The sequence below is a fragment of the Adiantum capillus-veneris genome, chromosome 17 (genome assembly GCF_014529385.1).
Source record: "Adiantum capillus-veneris isolate H3 chromosome 17, ASM1452938v2, whole genome shotgun sequence".
Taxonomy (NCBI): Eukaryota; Viridiplantae; Streptophyta; class Polypodiopsida; order Polypodiales; family Pteridaceae; genus Adiantum; species Adiantum capillus-veneris.
Window position 1 is genome coordinate 133,766,461 of NC_140947.1, and position 18,122 is coordinate 133,784,582.

The 18,122-nt window shown below is 44.3% G+C and overlaps 1 long non-coding RNA gene across 2 annotated transcripts in view; it reads left to right on the top strand.

Annotated features, from left to right (window-relative positions):
• LOC147438124 (uncharacterized) overlaps positions 1-18,122 on the top strand; it is a 225,152-nt gene that overhangs the window by 21,464 nt on the left and 185,566 nt on the right. The window lies entirely within an intron of this gene.

An 18,122-nucleotide genomic window follows, 5' to 3' on the forward strand; every position in this document is an offset into this window, starting at 1 on the left:
GTCTCAGCAGCAGGAGTGCAAATGGATCCGGCCAAGATAGAGACTATCCGTGATTGGCCCGATTTGAAGAATGTCCATGAAGTTAGAAGCTTCTTGGGATTGTGTTCATAGTACAGGCGGTTCATTCGAAAGTTTGCAGAGGTTGCTTCCCCTTTGCATATCTTGACACAGAAAGGAGTCCCTTTCTCGTGGGGACCCACAGAGGTGACTGCCTTTCAGACATTGAAAGAGAAATTGACTACAAGATCTGTTTTGACTTTGTCGGACTTGCAGAAGTCATTTGAAGTATATTGTGATGCTTGTGGTCGTAGTCTTGGTGTGGTCTTAATGCAAGAAGGCCGTGTCATAGTCTACGAGAGCCGATTGTTCTCAAGGCCGGAGATGACAGCACAGATTTATGAGAAAGAGCTTTTGGCGGTTATCCATGCTCTTACTTACTGGCGACATTACCTACTTGGAGCGGGTTTTACTGTCTTTACAGACCATCAGAGTTTGCGCTACTTCTTGTCACAGAAGCAGCTTTCGGAAAAGCAGATGCGGTGGGCAAATATCTTGTCACAGTTTCACTTCCAGATTGTCCATGTTCAGGGACAGAAGAATGTGGTGGCAAATGCTTTTTCTCGGAAGCGGTTGGTTCTGGCTATTTCCGCGATACATCATAGGAGCTTCGAGGATATGGTCGACCAATATGCCACAGATATAGATTTTGTAGATGTTTTCACACAGATACGGGATGGGGAGACAGTAGCAGGATACTCCATTCGGGAAGCCTACTTGATGAGAAAAACCATGTTGTGCGTTACACACCCGTTGAGGGAAAAGGTTATGACTGAATGCCACTGTCCACCTTTTACGGGTCATCGCGGCATTGCTACCACCATGAAAGGGGTAGAGAGATACTTCTTTTGGCCGAGACTCAAGAAGGATGTGGAAGAGTTTGTGCGCAGATGCTTGGTATGCCAGAAGGTCAAGTTTGACAAGCATAAAGCACAAGGATTGTTACAGCCTTTACCCATACCCACGCGTCCTTGGGAAAGTATTGCAATGGATTTCATTTTTGATCTCCCGAGAACACAGAGTGGTCACGATAGTATATGGACTGTTATTGACAGATTTAGCAAATAGGCTCATTTCATTCCAGTGAAGAAGACAGTCAAGCCAGATCACTTAGCGAGACTGTTTGTGGCCCAGATGCTTGGTATGCCAGAAGGTCAAGTTTGACAGGCATAAAGCACAAGGATTGTTACAGCCTTTACCCATACCCACGCGCCCCTAGGAAAGTATTGCAATGGATTTCATTTTTGATCTCCCGAGAACACAGAGTGGTCACGATAGTATATGGATTGTTATTGACAGATTTAGCAAATAGGCTCATTTCATTCCAGTGAAGAAGACAGTCAAGCCGGATCACTTAGCGAGACTGTTTGTGGCCCAGATTTTTAGATTACATGGCATGCCTGAGACGATTGTCTCCGACAGAGACCCCAGATTTACGAGTTTGTTTTGGAAGGCAATTTGGGAGAACATTGGCACGCGGTTCCAGTTCTCGTCATCGTTCCACTCGCAGACTGACGGGCAATCCGAGATTGCCAATTCAGTGATTCTAGATTTATTGAAGTCTTATATCTCAGATTAGAAGACTCAATGGGAAAAGGACTTACCTTTGGTGGAATTTGCCTACAGTAACACGATACACTCTTCGACGGGGAAGGCGCCATTTGAGATTGTAGAAGGTGCTGCGAAGGTTCCACCCTTCCTGAGCACGAAAGATAAGATTTTTAAAGCGGATGAATATACGCGAGACTTAGATACGGCTTTTGCCAAGGTTCGCGAGACTTTCAGAAGTCTTAAGAACGACAGAAAAAGGAAGCGGACCGCCATCGTTGCGACTTGAAATTGAAGGAGGATGATTGGGTGCTCTTACAATCTGAGAAGGCACGCCTAAGAAAGAAAAAGGGAAAGGAGAGGCTTTTGCCAAAGCTTAGTATGCGATACTACGGCCCTTTCCAGATCACTGAAAAGATAAATGATGTCTCCTTGATTGAAACTGCCAAATACTTGGAGGATTCACAATGCATTTCATGTGAGCTTGACGAGCAACCCGAAGTGGAAGAAAACGAGGAGATCCTTGTTCCTGAATAGATTTTGGCACATAAGGATCTGAAGATTAAAGGTAAAGTCCGAAGGCGGTTCTTGGTTAAGTTCAAGAACTATCCTGCATTGGATGCGAAGTGGATGGAGGAGGAGGACCTAGCAGATACTCCTCAAATTGTGAAACTTTACCTTGATGCTTTTGGTTTAGCATAGTCTACTCCAAATGGAACCAGAATTCAGCTTGGCCGGAGATCTGGTGCAGTGGGATGCACAAGAGGGGAGTCACTCCGCTCCTTTGTCAATAGATGCCTTGATTTAGATACTAGAGTCACTGATGTCTCTTTGAGCTTCAGGGATACTGAAAGATGACAATATTCTGTTGTATGACTTTAAATGGAATTCCTAATAATGATACTGATTTGTTCTTGACTTCTTTTTAAGTGCAGGAACTGATAGATGAAATGACTACAACATTTTGGTCTGATTGATCTCGAATAGACATGGTTGCAATAGGGGTTAGTCAATCGGACATTGATGAGATCCCGATTGGATCTAGATGCGATTGCTAGCTACATTGCCGATAAATCATGGTCTAAGATCCGAATGAATGTTGAATGTCATGTGATGTTCTGTGATGTCTAGTGATGTCATGTGATGTCGTGTGATGTTACTGGCGATTGGTACATGTGCTAGATGTGTGTTCCTAGTACGTAGGTACTAACATTCAGTGTTTGCTAAGACGGTTTATGGCCTCTGTCTGTTTTGCAGGCGTAATCGAGGGCGATTACAATGCTTTCAAGAGGGGTTATGTCACAAAGTGATGACGTGGCTACCCGAGGGCAAAAACCCTAACCCTAATTTCTGCCGGAAATCGTAACTGCTGAAAACCTTAAAACCTGCAAACCCTAAAATTTGCCAAAAACCTTAAAACAGCAAAAACCCTAACCCTAACCCTAACCCTAACCTTGAAAGTGCAACATCGTTGATTTCTGAGTTGATAACGTGACAGAATCCCGGAATTTGCAGCGTTGAATTAGGGCTGCGATAGCTTTGCTTTTCTCAACGCAAGAGAGAGAAAGAGAACAGTTTTTGCTTTAATTAAAAAAACTCATGAGAGTCTGAGAGAGAGAGAGAAGAGCCTTTGCTTTTATTTAGGCTTTTGATCTGAAGCTTTTGGGGCTCTGCTTTTGGCATCCCTTGTAACCTTTAAATAAGTAGTTTGGGCTCACTTCTCAGGACATCTGGACGCAGAGACTGAGAGTGAAACCCTAACCGCTCTCTTGTACTTTGACATTGATTAATACAAAAAGAAATACCGAAAGGGGCGCCAGTCTTTGGGGCCAATATCTCTAGGCACGGAACTGTGCCGGGCCAGTGTAAATCTCTTGTGATCTGTGAACTGTTTTGAAGTGGTTATTTGGTGCTGTCGTGATTGATTCTTGACTTGGAGTGTCCAAGTCTATTACATCTCCTTTGGAGGTGTCAGGCTTCTCTCCCGGTATGGACTCTCTCATCACGCAAGAGTGTCTTGATGTTTTGTTTAGTGTTCAACAAGTGTCCTTCCGTAGAAAATTTGTAGTCTCTCCTCTTTCAAGATGTGATATGCTTTTGGGCATTCGTTGGTTTCGTGAGCATAACCCTCATTGATTGGACGGAAAATACGTACATTTTTAATGCCAAAAGTGACTCTCCCCTTGTCAATCGTGGAGAGCAAGTTGTTCATTCTTCATCTCTCATTTCTAATGTGCAGGCGAAGATGGCAAAGAATCCGGAAACGGAGACTCTCTAAGTCTCTTCTTTTCCAGAGCATGACACACATGATTTGCATGATAATGACAAGCATGATGATTTGCATGATCAAGATGTGATTATTCACAAGCATGATGATTTGCAAGATAAAGATGTGATTGTTCACAAGGATAATGGTTTAATTGATGCTTTTTCTAGCGAAGCTAACCTCGTTGCAGATACGATCGATCACGAAGAACCGATTTTGGCTCTCGAGTCGAAGTCCAAAGAACCCCCACAGGAAGTATTATGTGTTCGAATGATTAGTCAGTACGCATTGTTCGAGTGTTTCATAGTGTTTCATTTGTGATGCTTTCCTGTATTTTAGTCACCGTCCTTATGTGATCCCTTTTCATAGGCATGACATATTGTACGATGAACAGGATTCACTCATGAATGAGCACGGATGTATGCGGATTACTCATGAAAAGATGAAATGTTTGCATTCACAGAATTCACATTCCATGTCTCTTCCTTGGCATGACACAGTATCCGAAAGAGCACAAGAAGATTGTGATTGGCCATAGTTGATTGATTTAGATCAGAAAGACAAGTTTCAAATCTATTGTTTGCGTGTGTTTGATGAATGTTTTGGCACTCCGTCTCTTTGTTCATCAACATTGCATGCACAGTCTTTAAAGAAGACTAGAATTTTTCCAGTCACTCTACATGGAATGGGTATGTTCATGTTTTTGTGTTGGAAGCGGTTTCATAAATTTTCAGCGTCGGACATTCTTGAAGAAGGTAGACACATGACTACAGACGAAGTTGAAGCATTGAAGGAGCCACATATGACTTTGTGTTGCTTTCGGCGCGGCCCAAAGAAGCAAGCGTTGCACGACCCACGGATCAGAGTGGGCCGGCGAAGAGTCCTTCACACGATTCCAGACGTTGTTGGTGATCTCCCTCGACGCCATACAGTTCGGTACCAATACCTCACTTTGAAAAGGAGGGAATGTCACGTGCACATCCAACCCTATGTGTACGTGGACAAGCTACTTTATGACAAGGGTTCAGTTCAGTTAGCTTAGGAAGTGTTCTGGCACTTTTGCAAGTCTGTTCGCAGACCGTGTATGTCCAGACACTTAGAATAGATGCATAGCCTCTGGTTGCACACAACACGATCATCAGATTTCCATCAGAATCCATCAAGAGCATTTTTACAGTGCATAGACCTATTTTCCCTATTTTGGACGTTTTTCACTTATTATTTTTAAGTGACTTCCGTTGGGAACTAGGTAGGGCAATTTTAGAAAGCAAGTACATAAAGAAACCTAGCGCTAGCACTTTCAGGGAGAAGAGGCAGCAAGAACCAAAGTTCAACAGACGCCTTCTCAGCAAGACCCCCTCACATCAGCAGAGCTAGCGTTTTGCATCTGCAAGGACCTAGCGTTTTCATCTATAGTCAGCGTTTTGCATCTGCAAGGACCTAGCGTTTTCATCTATAGTCAGCGTGGCGTTTTTTACACAGCAGATCAACCCCGGTAGCAGCGGGACAGATCAAGAAGCCTAGCGTTTTGCATTTACAGGACAACCGACAACAGTAGAACAATTTTTAGTCCGTGTATCTCGGGTAGGAAAAATTCACTCTTCTTCGTATTAATCACCAACTTGTGATCTTGTAATGCCTGAAAGACTTGTAGCAGATGTTCTCTATGTTCTGCCTCATCCATGGAGAAAACAATGATGTCGTCAAAGAAAGTGTCAACAAATAGTTTGTACTCGAAAAATCCTGTCCATCGTCCGGTTAAATGTCGCAAGAGCATTGGTTAGGCCAAAAAGCATCACCAAAAACTCAAATAACCCAAAAGTCGTTCGAAAAGCCGTCTTGTAGACATCTCCCAGCGCGATTTGGATTTGATGATATCCGCTCTCCAAGATCCGTCTTTCTTCAAAACTAACAACACTAGAGAGCAATACGGTGCAATGCTAGGCTGGACAAGACCCTTTTCCAAGAGGTCTTTCACTTGGTTCATAATTTCTTCGTTCTCGGCTTGGCTCACACGGTAAGGTGGCCGGTTCGATAGTATGCTTCTAGGTATCAGATCAATGGTATGATCCTCAGGACGAGCGGGTGGTAACTCGCGTGGCAGGCCCTCTGAAAAGCAATTGGCATGAGTGAGGAGAAATTCTTGGCGTTCTTTATCAAGTTCAGACATATTTGTCCTAGTCTGATCATTCAACTCTTTCAAAAAGATCGAGTAAACAAGCAGACTGGATTTCATTAATTTTGAAACAGGTGAAGCCGATACAATAGGGACGACTCGCCCTTAAGTTTCACATCAATTACAATGGTTCGGCCGTTCTCTGTAGTCAAAGTCACTTTTCTCGCCCGATAGTCGATCACGGCGTTGTTCTTATGGTACCAGGGAATTCCCAAGAGGACATCACAACCTTCCAAGGGCATTATGTAGAAGTCCTCATGCCCCAAATACCCTTGACAATACAACTGAAGTTTGCGAGTGACAGGTGTAATGGCTACGTCCCTGTCGGGTGCCGCTAGAACTGCGTCTGCTAGTGGTCCCATCCGATCGTATGTGATCTCGAGCCGCGCTGCCAATTCAGGTGAAATGAAGTTGGCCTTGGCTCCTCCATCAAAGAAAATCACGGCTTCTTGGTCTTTCACTTTGTTCCAAGCTCGGCAAAGTTCTGTACTCTCATCAATCGTGCTTGGGTCAGTACCCATGCAATCTGGAACCAGTCCTGCTTTCATCTTGCCTTTTCGTCCACATTCCTACACTACTTTCGAACCCTCAAGCCTGTCTTCATCTTTGTTGTAACAGACTTGGACACTCCAAGTCAAGATTCTACCGCGACACGACAAGAATTCACTTCAAAACAGTTTACAATTTGATTCAACACTGGCTCGACGGAGTTCCGTGCCTAGAGATATTGGCCCCAAAGAATGGCGTCGCTTTCGGTATTTCTTTTTGTATTAATTTCAACTCAAAGTACAAGGGAGTGGGAGGCTCTCACTCTTAGACTCTGTGTCCAAATGCTCTGAGAAGTGGGAGGCCTGCCCACACTGATAAAGGTTTTACAAGGGATGCCAGAAGCAGAGCCCCAAAAGCTAGCCGTAAAAGCCTTCAAAAATAAAAGCATCTTTGACTTTCTAGCCTTGCTTGATAAAAGCAATCCAATTAAAGCTCCCTCTCTCTCTTGCTGAATTTGCGTAGAATAAAAAGCTACACATTGTCTTTTTGTTTTCCGTACGCAGTCTGCCACGTCAGCTTGTCCGTGATATCTAGGAAGCTGTACGGAAGTGCCACGTCAGCAGTCCAACAGGGAGTCCGTACACTGCAATTCAGCAGTTGTTTTCAGCAATAGGGCGGGTGTGTGTGTGTGTACTGGGCAGCCACGTCACTAGTTTGTGACATACCCCCCTCTTGAAAGCATTGTAATCGCCCTCGATTACGCTTGTAAAACAGACAGAAGCCATAAACGGTCTTAGACACTGACTGTTAGTGCGGACAGACTAGGAACTTACATCTAGCACATGTACCAATTGACAGTCACATCACATGATATCACTTGACATCACATGACAAAATTCATTCGGATCTCAGACCATGATTAATCGGCAATGCAATTAGCAATCGCATCTAGATCCCCTCAGGACTCCATAGATTCCCAATTGACTAATCTCTATTGCAACCATGTCTATCGAGATCGTTCAGACCTAAATGTTGCAGTCATTTCGTCTATCAGTTCCTACACTGAAACAAGTCAAGAACAAGTCAGTATCATGTTCGGGAAACCCAGTTCATGAAGTCATACAGTAGAATACTGTCAACTCTTAGTATCCCTGAAGCTCAAAGAGACGTCAGTGACTCTAGTATCAAAAATCGAGGCATTTGTTGACAAAGGAGCGGAGTTACTCCCCTCTTGTGCATACGCGCTGCACCAGATCTCCGGCCAAGTTGAGTTCGGGGTTCCATTTGGAATAGACTATGCTAAACCAAAAGCTTCAAGGTAAAGATTCACATTCCGAGGAGCATCTGCTAGGTCCTCCTCCTCTATTCACTTCGCATCCAATGCGGAGTAGGTCTTGAATTTAACCAAGAACCGTCAGTTACCTTCTTTCTTTCTGTGCCAATTTTTGGTCTGGAACGAGTATCTGCTCGTTTTCGTCCACTTCGGGTTGCTCATCTGGCTTCCCATTATTGGGCACATTGCCTTCAAAAGGCTTCAAGAGACTCTCATGAAAAACATTGTGAATTCTCCAAGTATCGGGCAGCTTCAATCCAAAGGAGACATCATTTATCTTTTCGGAAAATCTAGAAAGGTCCACACTATCTCATGCTAAGCTTTCAAGAAAGCCGCTCCTTTCCCTTTTTCTTTCTCAGGTGTGCCTTCTCAAAATGTAAGAGCACCCAATCATTCTCCTTCAATTTCAAATCACGATGAAGTCGATCTGTTGCCGTTTTTCTGAGATTTCTTGAAAGCCTTCCGGACCAAGTCCCTTGTGAACTGGTCGGCTTCAAAGAAAAATCTTATCTTTCGTGCTAGGGCAGGGTGGAACCTTCGTAGCAAATTCAATAATGTCAAATGGCACCTTTCCCATCAAAAGAGTTAATCGTGTTTCTGTAGGCATATTCCACCAAAGGCAAAAACTTTTCCAAGTAGTCTTCTGATCTATCAAAGAAGACTTTAACAAATCTAGTACCATTGAATTAGCAATCTCTGATTGCCCGTCAGTCTGCAGGTAGAACGATGACGAGAACTGCAACCGCGTGCCAATGTTTTTCCAAATAGCCTCTAAAAACAAACTCGTGAACCTGGGGTCCCTGTCAGAGACAATCATCTCAGGCATGCCATGTAATCTGAAGATCTGGGCCATAAACAATTGTGCCCATATTGTGTTTTCGGGAGATCAACAATAAAATCCATTGCAATACTTTTTCGATAAATCATGGTTTGAGATCCGAATGAATATTGAATGTGATTTGTCTTGTGATGTCCGGTGATGTCAAGTGATGTCCTCTGATGTGACTGTCGATTGGTACATGTGCTAGATGTGTGTTTCCTAGTGCGTCGGTACTAACAGTCAATGTTTGCTAAGATAGTTTATGGCCTCTATCTGTTTTGTAGACGTAATCGAGGGCGATTACAATGCTTTCAAGAGGGAGGTATGTTCAAGAGGGGGGTATGTCACAAACTGGTGACGTGGCTACCTATGTGTACACACACACTGGCATGGACAAGGCGGGGAATGCAGTCTGGCTGAAACACGGCACCGAAATTTGCGCAGCATGCTGACGTGGGCACTGCCGTATGGATCCCCGCGATTTACAACAGATTTTCTAGGCTGCTGACGTGGCAGATTTGCGTACGGAAATCTTGGCAGCTTTTTACGTGGGCTGGAATTCTACGCAAAGGGTGGGGGGGGAGAGAGAGAGAGAGAGAGAGAGAGAGAGAGAGAGAGAGAGAGAGAGAGAGAGAGAGAGAGAGAGAGAGAGCCTTTTGCTTTATTTTTACAAGGCTTTTTAATTCACATCTTTTGGGGCTCTGCTTTTAGCATCCCTTTTAATTCCTTTATAAGTGTGGGCAGGCTTCCTACTTCTCACAGCATCTGGACGTAGAGTCTGAGAATGAGAGCCTTCCACTCCCTTGTACTTTGAGTTGCAGATTAATACAAAAAGAAATACCGAAAGGGGCGCCAGTCTTTGGGGCCAATATCTCTAGGCACGGGACCCTCAAAAAGGTGGACAATGGTAGTCAGCCAGAATCTTTTCCCCCAACGGCTGTGTAACACACAACATCACGTTCTTCATCAAGTAGCCATCCCGAATGGAATATTCCACTACTACCTCCCCATTCGGTATTCAACTGAATACATCTACAAAATCTGTATTTGTGGCGTATTGATCGACCATATCCTCGAAGCTTCCAGGATGTATCGCCGAAATAGCCAGAACCAACGGCTTCCGGGACAAGGTATCTGCCACCAATTTCTTCTGTCCCTGCACATGGACAATCCGGAAGAAAACTGTGACAAGATGTTTGCCCACTGCATCTGCTTTTCCGTAGCTGCTTCTGTGACAAGTAGCGTAAACTCCAACCATTTGAAAACCATAAAATTGGCTCCAAATAGGTAATGTCGCCAGTGAGTAAGAGCGTGGATAACCGCCAAAAGCTCTTTCTCACATATCTGTACAGTCAATTCCGGCCTTGAAAACAATCGGTTTTCGTAGGCAATGAAGTGGCCTTCTTGCATTAAGACCTCATCTAGACTACGACCACAAGTATCATAATATACAACAAACGACTATTGCAAATTTGGCAAAGTCAAAAACTGGTCATGTAGTCAAATTCTGTTTCAATTCCTAAAAGGCAGTCACTTCAGTGGATCCCCACGAGAAAAGAACTCCTTTCTATGTCGACAAATGCAAAGGGGTAAGCAATCTCTGCAAACTTTTTGATGAACCGCCGGTAGTAAGAACATAAGCCCAAGAAGCTTTCAACTGCATGGACATTCTTCAAATTGGGCCAATCACGGAGAGTCTCTATCTTCCTTTCTATGTCGACAAATGCAAAGGGGTAAGCAATCTCTGCAAACTTTTTGATGAACCGTCGGTAGTAAGAACATAAGCCCAAGAAGCTTTCAACTGCATGGACATTCTTCAAATTGGGCCAATCACGGAGAGTCTCTATCTTCACGGAGAGTCTCTATCTTCCTTTTTGATGAACCGTCGGTAGTAAGAACATAAGCCCAAGAAGCTTTCAACTGCATGGACATTCTTCAAATTGGGCCAATCACGGAGAGTCTTGAAACCCTAACCGCTCTCTTGTACTTTGATGATTGATTAATACAAAAAGAAATACCGAAAGGGGCGCCAGTCTTTGGGGCCAATATCTCTAGGCACGGAACTCCGCCGGGCCAGTGCAAATCTATTGTGATCTGTGAATTGTTTTGAAGTGGTTATTTGGTGCTGTCGCGGTTGATTCTTGACTTGGAGTGTCCAAGTTTGTTACAGTGGTATCAGAGCACAGCCGATTTCTCTTCTACGGGAAATCCGATCCCCGAATTTTTTTTCCGCGGCACCTATGGCTTCAGGCAATGATCAGTCGACTCCCTCTGCATCTGGAGATGCGGGCTGGGATCACAACGAAGATTCAGGCAGAGAGTATGGCCCGCCTTGGCCTACTTAGGCGGAGCGGCGAGAGATAGAGCGTCGCCAGTTGATCAGCGATGCAACAATGATGATGCTCAATTTTGCCAAGGAAGCGAAGATGGCAAAATATATGAACCAGACCTCTTTGGAAGAGGTACAGATGGAGTGGCAGAGAACCACAACACCACTCCCGAAACCCGCTCTCAAGAAACCTTCTGCCTCCAAGAAATATACGGAGAAGAAACTGGAGAACGTGGTTGATACACGGATTGCTCAGCTTTTTGACACGCAAAAGAAAGCCAAAAAGCACGGCAAAAAGCAGAAGAAAGGCACTGACTTCCCGAGATATTTGGATCGTCGGTCGACATTTGACAAGGCAAAGAAATTGAAGAAGCGCGTCAAGTTTGAAGACCTACCCAGTTCTTCTTCTTCTTCTTTTGACAGTTCTTCTAGCTCCTCGGATTCGAGCGAAGAAGACAGAAAAGGTAAAAAGCGAAGTAAGAAGCAACGCTTTGGAAAGGGCAAGAGAAAGGCAAAGAAGGCTAAATCTCGCCCAGAGACTGACAGTTCTACTGAGGACTCGTCTACAGAAAGCTCAGATTCCGATGACGGAAAGTTTTATGCGAACAAGAAGAATTTTTACAAAGCCAACCAGTATGACTTTCTCGAAGATAAAAGCAAGAAAGTCCGAGAGTTTAAGGAAGGTGGCCACTCGATCAAGTTTGATACTTTTCAGGATACTCAGATGCTTCGAAGGCTTTGTCTCTTATACAGCAGTTTGACATCGCTTTCGCGGGAGGACGCTATTCAGAGCACTCCAAGATTCGGAGAGCTGCCTCTTACTCTGAGGGGAATGCTCGTACTTGGTGGTCCACGCTTCTATTAAGCAAGACTGTGCCAGTTACATGGCTGAAATTCAAGAGGCTTTTTATTTCTTCTTGGTTGACTCAAGAGTTTGAGCGAGATATACGAGCTGCTTGGAACCATCTCCGGATGACCAAGAGCGATACAGTGAATTCTTATTGTGAAAGATTCTGGAGCTCTTTTCTACCCGCCTCTTCATTCAAGAAGATCTCGTTCAGAGAACAAATTGAGCGGTTTACCTTGGGTCTACCTACAGAGATCCGAGATCACTGCTTGGAACAGAAGTCAGCTTCTATTCAGGAGTTGATGAGTCATGCGAAGCGGGGCTTTGCCATTCACTCTGGCAGTCTGACCTACCCCACAGATGAGGCCATGACACAACGAGCCAAACAGACTTCTGGGAATGAAAGTAGAATGAAAAAGAGCAACCCAGAGAAAAAAAAAGGATGCACGACCCAAGCTTACTCTTGAGGAGAGAGCTCGCTTCATCAGAGAGGGGAAGTGCTTTGGATGCGAGAAACATGGACATATTTCCGCAAAGTGCCCTGATAAGGCACAGAAAGAACAGAATGATAAAGACGACGACAGGTCTGAGAGTTCGAGAGCAGCTGAGGAATGTGGCAGAAAAGGCAGATAGAAAAGCAGAACTGGTACCACATGGCGTGGGACTTGCACCGAATCAAATGAATGAAAGTACAAACTTTGCCGTTTTTTTTTTTGGGCAAAGTGAAGGATCAAGAAGCTCTTTTGAAGGAGCCAAGGCCAACTTCTTTTCACTTGGAATTGGCGGCTCGATTTGGAACTGCGCCCGACAGACTGACGCCACTGGGGGTGGTAGTTCGACTGGCACCCGGATGGGATGTTGCCATTACACCAAGCATTGGCAAACTTCGTTTGCAATGACAGGGGTGTTCAGGGCACGTGAGTGACGTTCTACTCGGGATCCCTTGGTACCACAAGAACTACGCCGTGGTTGACTACCGGGCCGAGAAAGCGACTTTGATAAATGAAGGGCTTAGAGATTGTACTTGATGAACTTGAGTTTTCTTACTCATTCTTTTGGGAGAACTGAACCATGGATAAAAGTTGAATATGTTTTGACCTGAAGAAAAGAACGCCAAGATTTTTTTCTCCACGCTCATGCCGATTGCTTTTGAGAGGGCCTGAAGATCATACCATTGATCTGATATCTGGAAGCACACCACCGAATCGGCCACCTTATTGTGTGAGCCGAGTACAGAATGAAAAGATTATGAACTCAGTGAAAGACCTCTTGGAAAAGGGTCTTGTCCAGCTTAGTACTTCACCGTATTGCTCTCCAGTGTTGTTGATTTTGAAGAAAGACAGATCTTGGAGAATGTGCATCGATTATAGCACTCTCAACGAAATCACCATCAAGAACAGATTTCCGATTCCTAGGATCGATGATATACTCGACAGGTTACAGGGATCCTCGTGCTTTAGCAGGATTGACTTGAAGAGTGGATATCATCAGATCAGGATAGCGCCAGGAGATGTCTACAAGACAGCTTTTCGGACGACTTTTGGGTTATTTGAGTTTTTGGTGATGCCTTTTGGCTTAACCAATGCTCCTGCGACATTTAACCGGATGATGAACAGGATTTTTCGAGAGTACAGGCTATTTGTTGGCACTTTCTTTGACGACATCATTGTTTTCTCCAAGAACGAGGCAGAACACAGAGATCATCTGCTTCAAGTCTTTTAGGCATTACGAGATCACACGCTAGTGATTAATGCAAAGAAAAGTGAATTTTTTCCTACCATGGATACACTTTTTGGGACACATTGTGTCAGCAACACAACAGGAGTGCAAATGGACCCGGCCAAGATAGAGACTATCCGTGATTGGCCCGATTTGAGGAATGTCCATGAAGTTAGAAGCTTCTTGGGACTATGTTCATACTACAGGCGGTTCATACGAAAGTTTGCAGAGGTTGCTTCCCCTTTGCATATCTTGACACAGAAAGGAGTACCTTTTTTCGTGGGGACCCACAGAGGTGACTGCCTTTCAGACATTGAAAGAGAAATTGACTACGGGACCTATTTTGACTTTGCCGGACTTGCAGAAGTCATTCGAAGTATATTGTGATGCTTGTGGTCGTAGTCTGGGTGCGGTCTTGATGCAAGAAGGCCATGTCATAGCTTACGAGAGCCGTTTGTTCTCTAGGCCGGAGATGACAGCACAGATTTATGAGAAAGAGCTTTTGGCGGTTATCCATGCTCTTACTCAGTGGCGGCATTACCTACTCGGAGCGGATTTTATTGTCTTTACAGACCATCAGAGTTTGCGCTACTTCTTGTCACAGAAGCAGCTTTCGGAAAAGCAGATGCGGTGGGCGAACATCTTGTCACAGTTTCACTTCCAGATTGTCCATGTGCAGGGACAGAAGAATGTGGTGGCAGATGCTTTGTCTCGGAAACCGTTGGTTCTGGCTATTTCCGCGATACATCATAGGAGCTTCGAGGATATGGTCGATCAGTATGCCACAGATACAGGTTTTGCAGATATGTTCACACGGATACGGGATGGGGAGACAATAGCTGGATACTCCCTTCGGGAAGGCTACTTGATGAAAAAGACTATGTTGTGCGTTACACAGCCGTTGAGGGAAAAGGTTATGACTGATTGCCACTGTCCACCTTTTACGGGTCACCGCGGCATTGCTACCACCATGAAAGGGGTAGAGAGATATTTCTTTTGGCGGAGACTGAAGAAGGATGTGGAAGAGTTTGTGCGCAGTTGCTTGGTATGCCAGAAGGTCAAGTTTGACAGGCATAAGGCACAGGGATTGTTACAGCCTTTACCCATACCCACCCGCCCCTGGGAAAATATTGAAATGGATTTCATTTTTTTTAATCTCCCGAGAATACAGAATGATCACGATGATTTTCCGATTACATGGCACGCCTGAGACGATTGTCTCCGACAGAGACCCCAGATTTATGAGTTTGTTTTGGAAGGCAATTTGGGAGAACATTGGGACGCGGTTGCAGTTCTCGTCATCGTTCCACTTGCAGACTGACGGGCAATTTGAGATTGCCAATTCAGTGATTTTAGATTTATTGAAGTCTTGTATCTCGCATCAGAAGACTCAATGGGAAAAGAACTTACCTTTGGTGGAATTTGCCTACAATAACACGATACACTCTTCGACGGGGAAGACGCCATGAGAGATTGTTGAAACTGCTGCGAAGGTTCCATCCTTCCTGAGCACGAAAGATTAGAAATTTGAAGCGGATGAATATTCGCGAGATTTGGATACGGCTTTTGCCAAGGTTCGCGAGACTTTGCAGAAGTCTCAAGAACGACAGAAAAAGGCAGCGGATCGCCGTCGTCGCGACATGAAATTGAAGGAGGATGATTGGGTGCTCTTACGTTTTGAGAAGGCACGCCTACGAAAGAACAAGGGAAAGGAGAGGCTTTTTCCAAAGCTTAGTATGCGATACTACGGCCCTTTCCAGATTACTGAAAAGATAAATGAAGTCTCCTTCCGATTGAAACTGCCAGATACTTGGAGGATTCATAATGCATTGCATGTGAGTCTCTTGAACCGTGTTAAGGGTGATGTGCCTGATGATGGGGAGCCTGATGAGCAACCCGAAGTGGAAGAAAACGAGGAGATCCTTGTTCCTGAACAGATTTTGGCACATAATGATACGAAGAAAGGTAAAGTCCGAAGGCGGTTCTTGGTTAAGTTCAAGAACTTTCCTGCATTTGATGCGAAGTGGATGGAGGAGGAGGACCTAGCAGATACTCCTCGGATTGTGAAACTTTACCTCGATGTTTTGGTTTAGCATAGTCTACTCCAAACGGAACCCAGAAACTCAGCTTGGCCGAAGATCTGGTGCAGTGGGATGCACAAGAGGGGAGTCGCTCCACTCCTTTGTCAACAGATGCCTCGATTTTGATACTAAAGTCACTGATGTCTCTTTGAGCTTCAGGGATACTGAGAGCTGACAGTATTCTGCTGGATGACTTTATGAAATGGAATTCCTGATTATGATACTGATTTGTTCTTGACTTCTTGTGAGTGCAGGAACTGATAGCCGAAATGACTGCAGCATTTTGGTCTGATTGATCTCGAATAGACATGGTTGCAATAGGGGTTAGTCAATCGGACATCGATGAGGTCCCGATTGGACCTAGATGTGATTGCTAGCTACATTGCCGATAAATCATGGTCTAAGATCCGAATGAATGTTGAATGTCATGTGATGTCCTGTGATGTCTGGTGATGTCCTGTGATATCGTGTGATGTGACTGTCGATTTTGTACATGTGCTAGATGTGTGTTCCTAGTACGTAGGTACTAACAGTCAGTGTCTGCTAAGACGGTTTATGGCTTTTGTCGGTTTTGCAGGCGTAATCGCGGTCGATTACAATGCTTTCAAGAGGGGGGTATGTCACAAAGTGATGACGTGGCGGACAACAAAAACCCTAAAATTCCTGCAAACCCTAATTTTTGCCAAAAACCCTAAATTCCGGAAATCGCGGAGGCGGATTATTAATTTTTTTTTTTTTTGGAAAATGATGAGCGACGCGAATTTTGCTTTTGCTTTTTTTTTATAAAAAAAAAAAGAGAAAAGACTCTCTAAGAGAGAGAGAGAACTGATGCTTTTGATTTTAAAAGCTTTTGGGGCTCTGCTTTTGGGCATCCCTTGTAACCTTTAAATTAGTGGTGAGGGCCTCACTTCTCAGAGCATCTGGACGCAGAGTCTGAGAGTGAAACCCTAACCGCTCTCTTGTACTTTGATGATTGATTAATACAAAAAGAAATACCGAAAGGGGCGCCAGTCTTTGGGGCCAATATCTCTAGGCACGGAACTCCGCCGGGCCAGTGCAAATCTATTGTGATCTGTGAATTGTTTTGAAGTGGTTATTTGGTGCTGTCGCGGTTGATTCTTGACTTGGAGTGTCCAAGTTTGTTACACAGACCGCTGGGAAGGTTGCCGGTTGGAAGCTCTTGTACTTTGTGGTGACGGAGGGAGAGGTCCCACATGGGGCATCAGAGGGGGTAACATGTAATTCAAAAATTGTTGAAAAGTTTGCAACATCTGAAGATTCTGTTGAGGATGCTGCGAAAGAATGTCACGAAACTTGTCAAGAGGAAACTGCAAATATTGTGCCGGAGGAGGAGGTACTAGAGTGAAGCATTGAATTCTCCCCCAGCTTGATTTCAGCCAAGGGAACGAGCTGATCCAGAAAGCCTTCTTGGGGCCTAGAGTGAAGCAATAAAATTTGAATCCTCCCTTGGCTAAAATCAAGCTTAATGGCAAAAAGCAGCTTCCGACATCCAACATGTCTTTGTGCTAAAAACCTGTCGGAAAGTTTCATTGATGCTCGCCAGCTGGCTGAAATCGCCTTTCGTATCAGTCTCTCAGAGAGCAGGAAAGGCTGGTATTCCAGCAATCCACTGCTAAACAAGGCCCAATCTCACTAGATCCAAAGTGAGATATAATCCTATGTATAGAAACTTATTACTATCGCTATATATGGAAATCAGAGACTAGAAAGAAGACGCTAGTAAAGGATCAGGAGGGATAGCTATACTCGAGAATGAGAGATATCTTGTTAGTTGAGGACTTTAATGCAAGGACACTCGTCAAGTTTTTCTTTTTCGATACATCAATAGAAGATTTTTGTGAACATCATGATGCGGATTTTGGGATTAAGACAATCTCAAAGGAGCACAACATAAAGTGTTTTACAACGAGGAGGCTTCTCCTCTTTTGCCTCACGAAACGCCACAAGGTAGTCTTTGCTCGTCTTTGTGTAGTGTCTATTATCGCTACCTCTATGTATTTGGCTCGAGACTCTTGACACTTATGATCATACCAGCTATTCTGAGGCCTAATTCCCCTACCCTTTTTCCTATATCCCAAAGGGGAGAAAGGTAGTTGCATGAAGAGCCTCTATAACCTGATGTGTAATCTCTATATGTAAACTCTTTTGAAAGTGGTCATCTAGCTATGCCATTTGATTATAGCTAATTCGTGGATAACTCCCAATTCTAGAAGATAATTACTGAGGATTTAGCTCATTCCTCAGTGAGGATAGTGGGTTGGACACTTCACTTTTGGAATTTCTTCTTTCACTACGTTCAAAGCTGTAGGTACCAAGTTTATTAGGAGTTTATTATATATGCCCACTCATCATATAGTTTGATGCTTGTTTTTGTAAGAGTCCATTGCTTTCATTAGTTGTGGATGTGTGTGCTTGTGTATGTGTGTGTTTGTGTGT